The sequence below is a fragment of the Micropterus salmoides genome, unplaced genomic scaffold (assembly GCF_014851395.1).
Source record: "Micropterus salmoides isolate LMB-PRFRI ecotype aquatic unplaced genomic scaffold, ASM1485139v1 Ms_hic_scaffold_19, whole genome shotgun sequence".
NCBI classification, from domain to species: domain Eukaryota; kingdom Metazoa; phylum Chordata; class Actinopteri; order Centrarchiformes; family Centrarchidae; genus Micropterus; species Micropterus salmoides.
This window is the reverse complement of record NW_024041039.1, coordinates 4,731,209-4,740,760: the sequence shown is the minus strand read 5'-3', so window position 1 is coordinate 4,740,760 and position 9,552 is coordinate 4,731,209. Positions and strand designations below refer to the sequence as shown.

General features: G+C 39.6%; 1 long non-coding RNA gene across 1 annotated transcript; it reads right to left on the bottom strand.

The window, feature by feature from the left end:
• Window positions 1-1,512: 1,512 nt before the first annotated feature.
• LOC119910680 lies at window positions 1,513-7,804 on the bottom strand. Its single transcript, XR_005445682.1, has 2 exons — window positions 4,239-7,804; window positions 1,513-2,369 (listed from the first exon to the last, which is right to left on the bottom strand). It is a non-coding gene; the product is annotated as an uncharacterized LOC119910680 (long non-coding RNA).
• Between the last annotated feature and the right edge of the window lie 1,748 nt (window positions 7,805-9,552).

The window sequence follows — 9,552 nt, the reverse complement described above, 5'->3', positions numbered from 1 at the left end:
GGTAAAGTTGGAGAAACAGAGGAAGTCACGTTAGCTCGCCGGCTAATACAGAGCAGTTGCTAATGTTATCGGTGCAAAGTTATATCGCTTTCCACATTAATTAACCAACTAATGCAACCCATAATACTATCTTGTGTACCACAGATATTATGTCGAAGTGTCAAAGCCTGCAAGAAATGATGTAACGGTAAAAAGCAAATGTGGAGCGATTTGTTTACTATCATATAGTAATGCAGCCAAGAGCAGCCAGCTAACGCTACATTAGCTCGGACCTGCCGCTGTTTTCTTTGTGACGTTCACTTTAGATTTATTGCCTTTTACCGATACTCAGGTACACAGCTTCTCCACCTCTCAGTCGCTGTAACTAACGTGACCCACATAATATACAACACAGAGGAAGAGCCATCCACTGACACTACAGTAAAGTTACTTACTGCGGTCTTATTATTAAAAAGTGTGACACAATCTCGTTATAATATTCAGTCCAAACCTATTACTGTAACGTTGCAGTGGGAGTTTACCTGAGTTTCCAGTATATTGTGTGAAGCTGTCTCCCTGTCTGTCTTTAGCCGCTGTCACTTTACCTTTTTTCCGGCTCGCCGCTCTGAATGAAGTAACGTTACATTATGGAGCCGGTGTTGATCTACCTCTGAGACTTTGATGAACATGTCTGTGTGAAAAGCAACACCCTACATGCTGGTGTTTCTGCGTTTATTGCAGGATTTCTGTGTGAAAGCGGTTGTGTTTCGGATTATGCTCGCTCATGAGCTCAAGCCAGCACGCGTACGAGCACACGCCTGGTTGCAATCTTAAAACCGCACCGCTAATGGCCGCTGGAAACTCCATAATGCCCCTTTAACAGTTGAGCATATTTACAGTACAAACCTAGTCAGTGAAATATGAGGGCATAAAAAACTACAAAAAACAACAAAAAATAAATAATCGTTCAGTAATCGTAATCAAGGTGAAATGTTCAATTAATCGTGATTTTGATTTTAGGTGAAATCATCCAGCCCTACTAAGAAATGAAAAATTTGCAAAATAAGAACACATGCAAACCAGTGTAAATATAGAAGAAACAAATGCCCATTGTCCATAAAAGTAATTTAAACTAAAATAAAACTAAAATGACCCAAAAATGCGTGCAAACAAACAAATTCTTGACATAGTTGCTTGCTTGCAGCGTCGAAACTTTAACTTAACATCTAAACATGAGGTCGATTTATTATCTTTAGCTCACATTGTTAATGTTATTCCTTAAGTTTAAGTTCTAGTTTGTCATATTTCAGGGCAGTAAAATTGGACAGGCCTGTTGTTATCGCTGGGCTGACCTCCACGCACTGGTGCTTTCTTTACAGTCTATGTGCTTTTGGCGTTGTTTGTTTAACATGTTGCAGGTGTGGATGTGATGGATGACTGTTAACTGGTGCGGTCGAATACATTGTTGTGCATAAAACGCACAACAATTTATTTTCAGATTGTCGACTCTGTAGTAGCCTACGCTTATGCCTTATAGTATACTTTGACCTCATACCTCTGTCTCCCCTGTTATATTTCCTAACATCTTATGTGCTGAAGAACGCTTAAAAGTTTTTTCCTCTGAGCCTTTATGTCCCCACTAAAACACAAAGTGGACCAGTACTTTCCAACAATCATCATATGTCTTATGTTGTTTTGGGACATTTCACAATCAACATATTTGGGTATATAGATGTCTGTGTGCGTATATAATTACATTTCTATACTTTTTCATACCTAATGCCTGTAAAGTTGAACACTTCTCTGAAACAGACTCAACCTGTTCCAACTGTAACCTGTACGAGGGTGCTTTTTATTTTTTTTTTTAGAGCAGTTGCATAAACCTGAATTAGTTTCACCCAGGTGGTCCTAATCCTCTGTGACAGTCTGTCACTTTATAAGCTTCACTAATGTAGGACTTTGTGAGGTATTTTTATGATGTGGCATGGCAGCAGATTGTCAGGTGTTCATGTTATTTTGGTCTCCGTCATGAACTTGACTGAACCATGCTGGACAAGAAATCACGTCCCACGATGCTCTAAATGCTGCTTCAGACGCCTTTGTCAAGTCTGCAGGGAATATCAATTACTGGTGATCTCACGGGCGTGAAAATGATCGGAAAAATTGATATGTGCTGATTATCAGCCATCAGCAGCTTCAGTCAGCTGTACAGTAAACCTCAGGCATTATTCCTCAGATTACAACACGTACGCACGCTGCCAAGGAGTCGTTCTTTCCTTTTCTTTGGCAGCAGATCAGAAGAGAAGCAGAGGTCTGGTTACTGGTTAACTCAGACGATGAAGCTCCTCTCACGTACGCACGCTGCTGCCTGGAGTTTGAACCGCCATAATCTGAGGCACAAAAACACTCAACACATGCATACAGTACAGTCTGAGTTCCCTAAATATCCTTTTATTTCCACTTATTTTTAATTAGAACTGGAATTTTCTAGACTCTCTGTGCAGAATGGACTCTTTGTTTTATTAATCAGAATCAACACGTGCTTGGATTTTGTCTCTGGTTGTCATAGGGCTCAAATTAACAACGTGATACTGAAATGCTATTTAAAGGAACCTGATGAACCTGAACAGACGTCAGAGAGGAGCTGAATCAGCTTAATGGTTTTAAAGGTGGTGCTGCATAGTACAACTGTTTTTACCTGTCTATAAATGAACTTGCAAACATTTTGGTTGGCAGTGTGGTTTGCTTTGTTCACTTGGGACAGCAGCATGGCTACATTTTCACACCTGTGCACACCTAACCAGTGGAAATAGCTGTCAGCTTTTTCAATTTCTTATTTTGCGAATTTCAGGTTCCTCCCCTTGGAAAATAATCCAATCAGAACTTCTTCCTGAGGGTATTTGAGCCTTAAAGGATCAGTTCACCCAAATTTCAAAAAACATTTTATCCCCAGTGGTATCTAGCTATGCAGGTAGTTACAGTTGGTTGCCTTTTTTTGTGATATGCCGATATCTGGCATTTTGAGATTATTTGTACTGGCCGATATCTGCACTCATGAGACGGATAAACACAAAATGTCTGCGGACACATCAGCAGGCAGCCTTGTCAGTGTTGCAGCTGTGGATCGATGTCAGCGCTCCCCTTGTGAGTTTTGGGATGGTGGTGAAAAAGTTAGTTTCAAGCCCTAAATGTCCTCAGTCACTATCGTCTTTTCTATCCCAGACAAAATGACAATAGATCTTACGGCTGAACGATTAATCATTTTCAAATCGAAATTGCGATCTGAAAGAACTGAAAGAACGCAATTAGCTAATCGTAAAGAAAGCGATTTAAAATGTAGGTTAATTAAACAGCGCATCTGACCCGTCGTGCAGTTACAAGCAGAGCGGGTACAGGGTGTGTACATTTTACAGTAACAAACGCCCACTCCGCTCTCTGCAGGCTAACATCACACATCCACATGGAGCATTTCAGAATAAGAGCGTTTTGCCTGTCTGATTTTGCTTATTTGTTCAGTTGTCCTTGATTTTTGTGCTTCTACTATTTCTAAGTAGGCTACTAAGTTAAATTGTTTCTTTTTTTTGTCTGTTTTAATTGTGTTCATTGTTGATGTGCGATCGGGAGTCTGCACAGGGTGAAAATAAATAAATAAAATTTTTTCCCCAAAATCATTCAGCCCTAGTAGATCTATTCTAAAACCATTACTGGCTAGCATTAAATATATATTGTTATATAGTGTAGAGAATAATGCAGTTGAATGATGTCACCATCTTGTTGCTTATTGACCAGCATTTTATATTATTATTACAGTGATATATCTAAGTTAGTAGAGGCCGATATATGTGCTGAATACATCATCTACATGTAGACTGAACAGTATACTGTACATAGGTAGTAAAACCAAAAGAGGCTAAAAAGCTCAGTACAGCTAAAGGAAACTGCGTTTGGGTAATTATCAGTAGGTTTGTCACTGTGAAAGCCTTTTCACACTTTAACAATTAACCCATTGTTTATATAAAAAATATTGATTAGTGTAGCTTAAACCGAGCCTTGAGTCGGCTAAACAGAGCCATGAAAAGTGATCCTGCTTTAGCACAAGGAGCTGTTGTCAGAAAGCAAATTAAATACAGTGTCAGTGAAAGATTTGCATTAAAAACACTTCCTTATGTGTCTTTTAGCTGATAGGGTTACTGAACTGCTGTCAGAGAATGGGTGTCTATCCAAGCTGATGTCATGTAACAGAAACAAGCTGAACTTACCAAATAACTCCCCCAGGCACTCTTTGACCTTCTGCTCTCTGTGTCACTGCCAACACTGAGCTTTGTGTTCGAGCAGAGAAAAAAGAAATCCCAGTGTTTACACTGAAGCCAGTTTACAGCAGATCCTGATTGATTGGGGGGCTTTAGCGGGTGTCACCGTGCTGATTAACGCGGGGGCCATGCGGCGGAGCTGGCACAGCTTCTTTCACACCGTCACTGTTTTATCTGGCAGCAGGAAGCTGGCGGCTGTGTGGGGCCTCACGTATACACACAGTTCTGAGAAACGAAGCTCCGGGGAGCGAGCGCCGGCAGTGCACAGTGTGACACGTCTACACCGGTTGAATCAACATGACGACTGATAATACGCTTCCACTATTAAATATTTTGTAATCAGATATGGGTTGTTTCTTTTCCAGATGACCATGAATGCAACAGGGCAGGTCAGTAGGGGAGCCACTGACACAAGTGCTGAATTTAAAACTGATAGGCACTGATAACAATTGTGATACACAGGCCAACAATAATATTTACAGTGTTAATTACAGATGGCTTCTTTTAGATGTCTTGTTTTGTCTGATCAACAGTCCAAAACCTAAAACTATTCACTTTAGAAAAGCAACCAATCCTCACATTTGAGAAGCTGAAACCAAAGCTAGATAAAAGACTTTTTAATGGACAATTAATCGATTATCAATATTGTTGATGTAATGCTACTTTAACACATGCTAAATTATTTCAACCCTGAGTCTATTTTCCATCCCCTGAGAAAGACCATTAGATTTGTTGGAAAAGCTCCGGAAAAAAGCTAATAAATGGAGTTTACTATCAAGAAAATATATAAATATTTACATTGAAGCTGGAACCACAGAGCTCATGCCAATTTTACTAAAAAAAAAAGTTAAATTCATCAGTAATCAAAACTGTTACTTGTAGATTGACTAATCAATTAATTGACATATCAATTTAGTGCTATACTACAGGCCATTTTAATTGACGACTGCACTACGATGAAGCACGAGTTTAGTTTATTTACAGTGACAATATCATTCTGTTTTAGGGCTGAAACGATTTATTCGAATAATTCGATTACAAATTCTTTGCTTCGATGCCTCCTTTAATCCATTTAACTATAGAGCGCACTGTTTCACACGGACAGTTGTACCGTCGCACATCGCGCTTACGCTGTGATCAAGTAAAGACGAAGTGATTTGATGGCGGTGTTTGCAAAGTGGAGGAAGAGAGAGAAAATAGCGAGGGACGAAGAAAAAAGTTTTGGGATTGTGCGCGTCAAGCAAAAGTACTTCTTATACGATTACTGGATGAATCTGTGAAATAATCTGTAGAATACTCGATTACTATAATCATTGTTAACTGCAGTCCTATTCTGTATCATGTACTTGTTAATGTCTGAAGTGACAGCAGATTATTAACAGACTCTTGTGGATTAATTTGGCTTTTTGGTGAAGTCGCACAACAGGTAGACATTCTGCATCTTTAACAAGAAAGACTATTTCAAAGAAATAAAGTAAAACGACTTCACCAAAAACAGTTTATCGCCTGAACAAGACAATAAATACAGAAAATAATGTTAACCTGCCGTGCTTCAGAATTCCTCTGAGGTTTTTTTTTTGGATTAAGATAAGGAATGTCTTTTCTGTATTCTGTAGTATTTTACAGATTATTTCATAGATTCATCGAGGAATCGGAAAAGAAATGCTTTAGCTCGGCGCCCCCGCCACCTTGATCAGCTGTGCAACGTTGCATCACAAACTCAGAGTAACCAGTCGAAGAACATCAACAACAAACGCATGTTTATACATTTACAACTAAGAATTGTGCCTTACCTCGACTAACCTGTATCTCAAGCATGTTTTACGTTCAACGCTAATGTTGATGTTACCTTGTTTCGGGTCCGCTCCGTGCTTTTAGCTCAGATGCTTTTGTGGTTCCATTTTAAAGTAGAGACACAGGCTATATCGAAAAACTTGCGATGTTATATGATACTAAGTGTATGATCATTTTTCTAATTGGTCTAATTTGCTGCTATTAAAGTGCCATTTGTTTTGGAAGCAAGAGCGTAGAGCGGGCGGCTTTGATTCAGGAGAGCCGGTTGCCCGCTAGATCGGCGGTTAATTCCCCGACTGGCCTTTACACTACACATATAATCATTTCCCATTTGAAGTTTAAAGCAACAAGTCCTCAAACCAGAGACCACTTCCCTTAGAAACAAAAACAACTTTTCAATCCACCAATTAAATAAGGCGCACACACTCTTAATCTAAACTAGGTGCCTCACATTAAAACACTTGAAGGATTAATGTAAAGACGGCCTCCTGAGGATTAAATTCATTTGTTTTAACCCTCAGTTCCTCCTTGACCTACATGCGCAAACTCATGTTGTGCAGCCAAATATTGTTCAAATTCTAGCAAAAATCCTGTTTCCAAAGATTTCAGGCTGAATTCAAATAAATTTGTATAAAATAATGCACACAAACAAATCTAGAATATTTCCATTTAAAGGTCTGGTGCTTCTATAAAAGTCTGTAGTTTGAATATTTCGCTCAATGTTAACATCATATAGGTCTGACTGGGGCTGGGCGGTATATCGGTACTTTAAGGTTTACTGATATGTTTTCAAAAGAGATATAAAATAAAGACGGTACTGTTTAGATCAATATAGTTTGATGTTGCATTAATTAGCCAGTGTTTGCTCCCCTCTCCCCCTCAAAGCTCAACCCTGCCCCCCCACTCTCCGGCTATATCCACTCTACTGCGTTTTCATTTTATCCCATCCAGGCTGAAACTGCAAATCCAAACATCAAAAACGGAGAGGTTTTTGTTTTAATACTCCGGGGTAGCGTTTTAGTGAAGCAGACACTCACATTTGGCTTCCTGATTGGTTGGATTATCGGTCATGCAAAGCAAAAGCATTGCTTGAGCCCACTTCGTTGTAGTAATAGGAGAATAAAATAGAATGGACTTTATTAATCCCACAATGGGGGAAATTCACTCGTTGCATCAACTCCAGTACAAAAGCAAACCAAAAACAGAAGCAAACAGTAGACAAATAAAATAGACATTAAGTTACTATAAAAGAATTAAAATTGGAGCAATATGATGGTCACGTTATGTTGCTTCTGAGTTAAAAAGTCTGACTGCAGCTGGAATGAAGCGCTCCCTCTTGCACTTTGGGTGCAGCAGTCTGCTGCTGAAGGAGCTGCTTAAAGACACCACTGTCTCAAGCAGGGGGTGCATCGTCCTCCCACCCACCTGCTCTGTGGTGTCCAGAGGACAGTCCAGGAGTCCAGAGGACAGTCCAGGACAGAGCTAGCCCTCTTAACCAGTTTATTTAGTCTCCTCAGCAGATGGAGGCGGCTTTGTCCCTTCTTGTACAGGACATCTGTGTTGGTGCACCAGTCCAGTTTATTGTTGGATGTGTTGTGTATCGGGGATATGATTTTAGACAGAATCTAATGAGTTTATACAATTACAATTAAATGCTTTTTTAGGTTCTGATATTATTTAGGTTCAGTAAAGACCTCTTTGAAACAACATTTCATCATAAGGGCCGGAAATATACAGAATATGGGGGAGGAGGGGGGGAAAGAAGTGGTCTGTAATTTGTTTATAAGCATTTCGGTGGAAAGTCAGAAAAACTGTTTATTAAAGGAGTTAATCTGACAAATCTATAAAGTCGTGATAAGGTCTTGACATTAAGCGTTTTCTGACAGCTGAGTGAAAGACACTGACAAACCCACCAGCGGCAACTAAAAATAGACCCAAATACAAGAGTTTCTATTCAGTGATCACGTTTAAAAAGTCCAAACTCTGTTTATTGTTATTGTTATTATTATCATCCTGTATAGGCTATCTGCTCTTATCAGCTGCTCTCAGTCTTTTCCAGGCGCGTGGTCAACTTCACACTGTTTACTTCCTCGCGAGTGGGAGGGAGGGAGCGCGAGGGCTACATGCGACTTGTGTAGTCCTCAATGGCGGCGGGCACGCCCAGTGCGCGGGCACGTAGCGGGCGAGTGGAGTGACTTTTGCTTATTTTACTTTCTTTACATTTTCCCAATGTTAAAGCAACGGTGTGCCTATGTTGGGACTTCCTAGTAAATAAACTGCTGAATACTAGTTTATGTTGCTTTTGTTTAAAATGTAGTCTGCATGTTGTGAAAAGGCCTCTCGGTCATTTCCGTCTATACGTTGAAATGTTTGACACAATTATAAACAACAGTCGGTGTAATAATAGATGCCACTGGGCTACTCGGTCCCCCCTCTCCTCCCTCTCACGGCGTACATCACATCCAGCACGTCCCCTTGGTCTCCCCCATCGCATACTTTCACTATAAAGCCAACACAATGTGACCGGATGTTCAAACGTAAACCTTCAGAATAAAAGCGTCGCTCTCCAATGTTGCTGATGCGCTTGGAAGTTAAACGGTAGCCTCATGGTTGGTTATATTAATAAAATATATCATTGTCTTATTATTATATATTGATATTTTAGTGCACTTGATAAATTTAGCTTGTATAATGTCACAAAAAATATTCAGAATCAGGTCTCTTGTCAGGTACATTTTCACAAACATGTCTCTTTCACAAACAATGGTCTGAAGGGTACTTGTGTAGCGCCTTTCTAGTCTTCTGACCAATCAAAGCGCTTTTACACTATCTCACATCCACCCATTCACACACATTTATACACCGATGGAACAGCCACTGGGGGCAATTTGGGGTTCTGTATCTTGGAACCCAAGGACAATTCGACACACAGACTGAAGGAGCCAGGGGATCGAGCCGCCGATCTTCCAAATAAAGGGCAACAAGCTCTACCTCCTGAGCCACGGCCGCCTTACAGTACACATATACATAAGTATAAAAATTAAAAAATAGTAAAAAGTATGCTAAATAATACAATGTCTGTATATATTATCATATTCATAATATGAGCAATAAAGAATTACTGCAATGTACTCTGTTCAGAGTTGTTGAGACAAAATAATCCAAATACCCACATGTGTATTACATTTAAAATTAAATAAAAAAACTGAGAAAAATCTTATCATTCGAGTAGATGAAATGTGAGAAGGTTTGGTATTTTTGCTTGATAAATCATTTTCGGTCAATCGACTAATTGGCTTTTCCAGCAAAAGCGCAAAATTGTGTCACCTTCCTTACTGGTTGAGCTAATTTTTAAATCTATTTTTATGTAATTCGTTTATTTTCATTTTCACCCCCCCCCCCCCAAAAAAAACTGTTGAATATGAACTTCTACCAAGAAATAACATGGCACAGTACGTGGCGGTTAAAT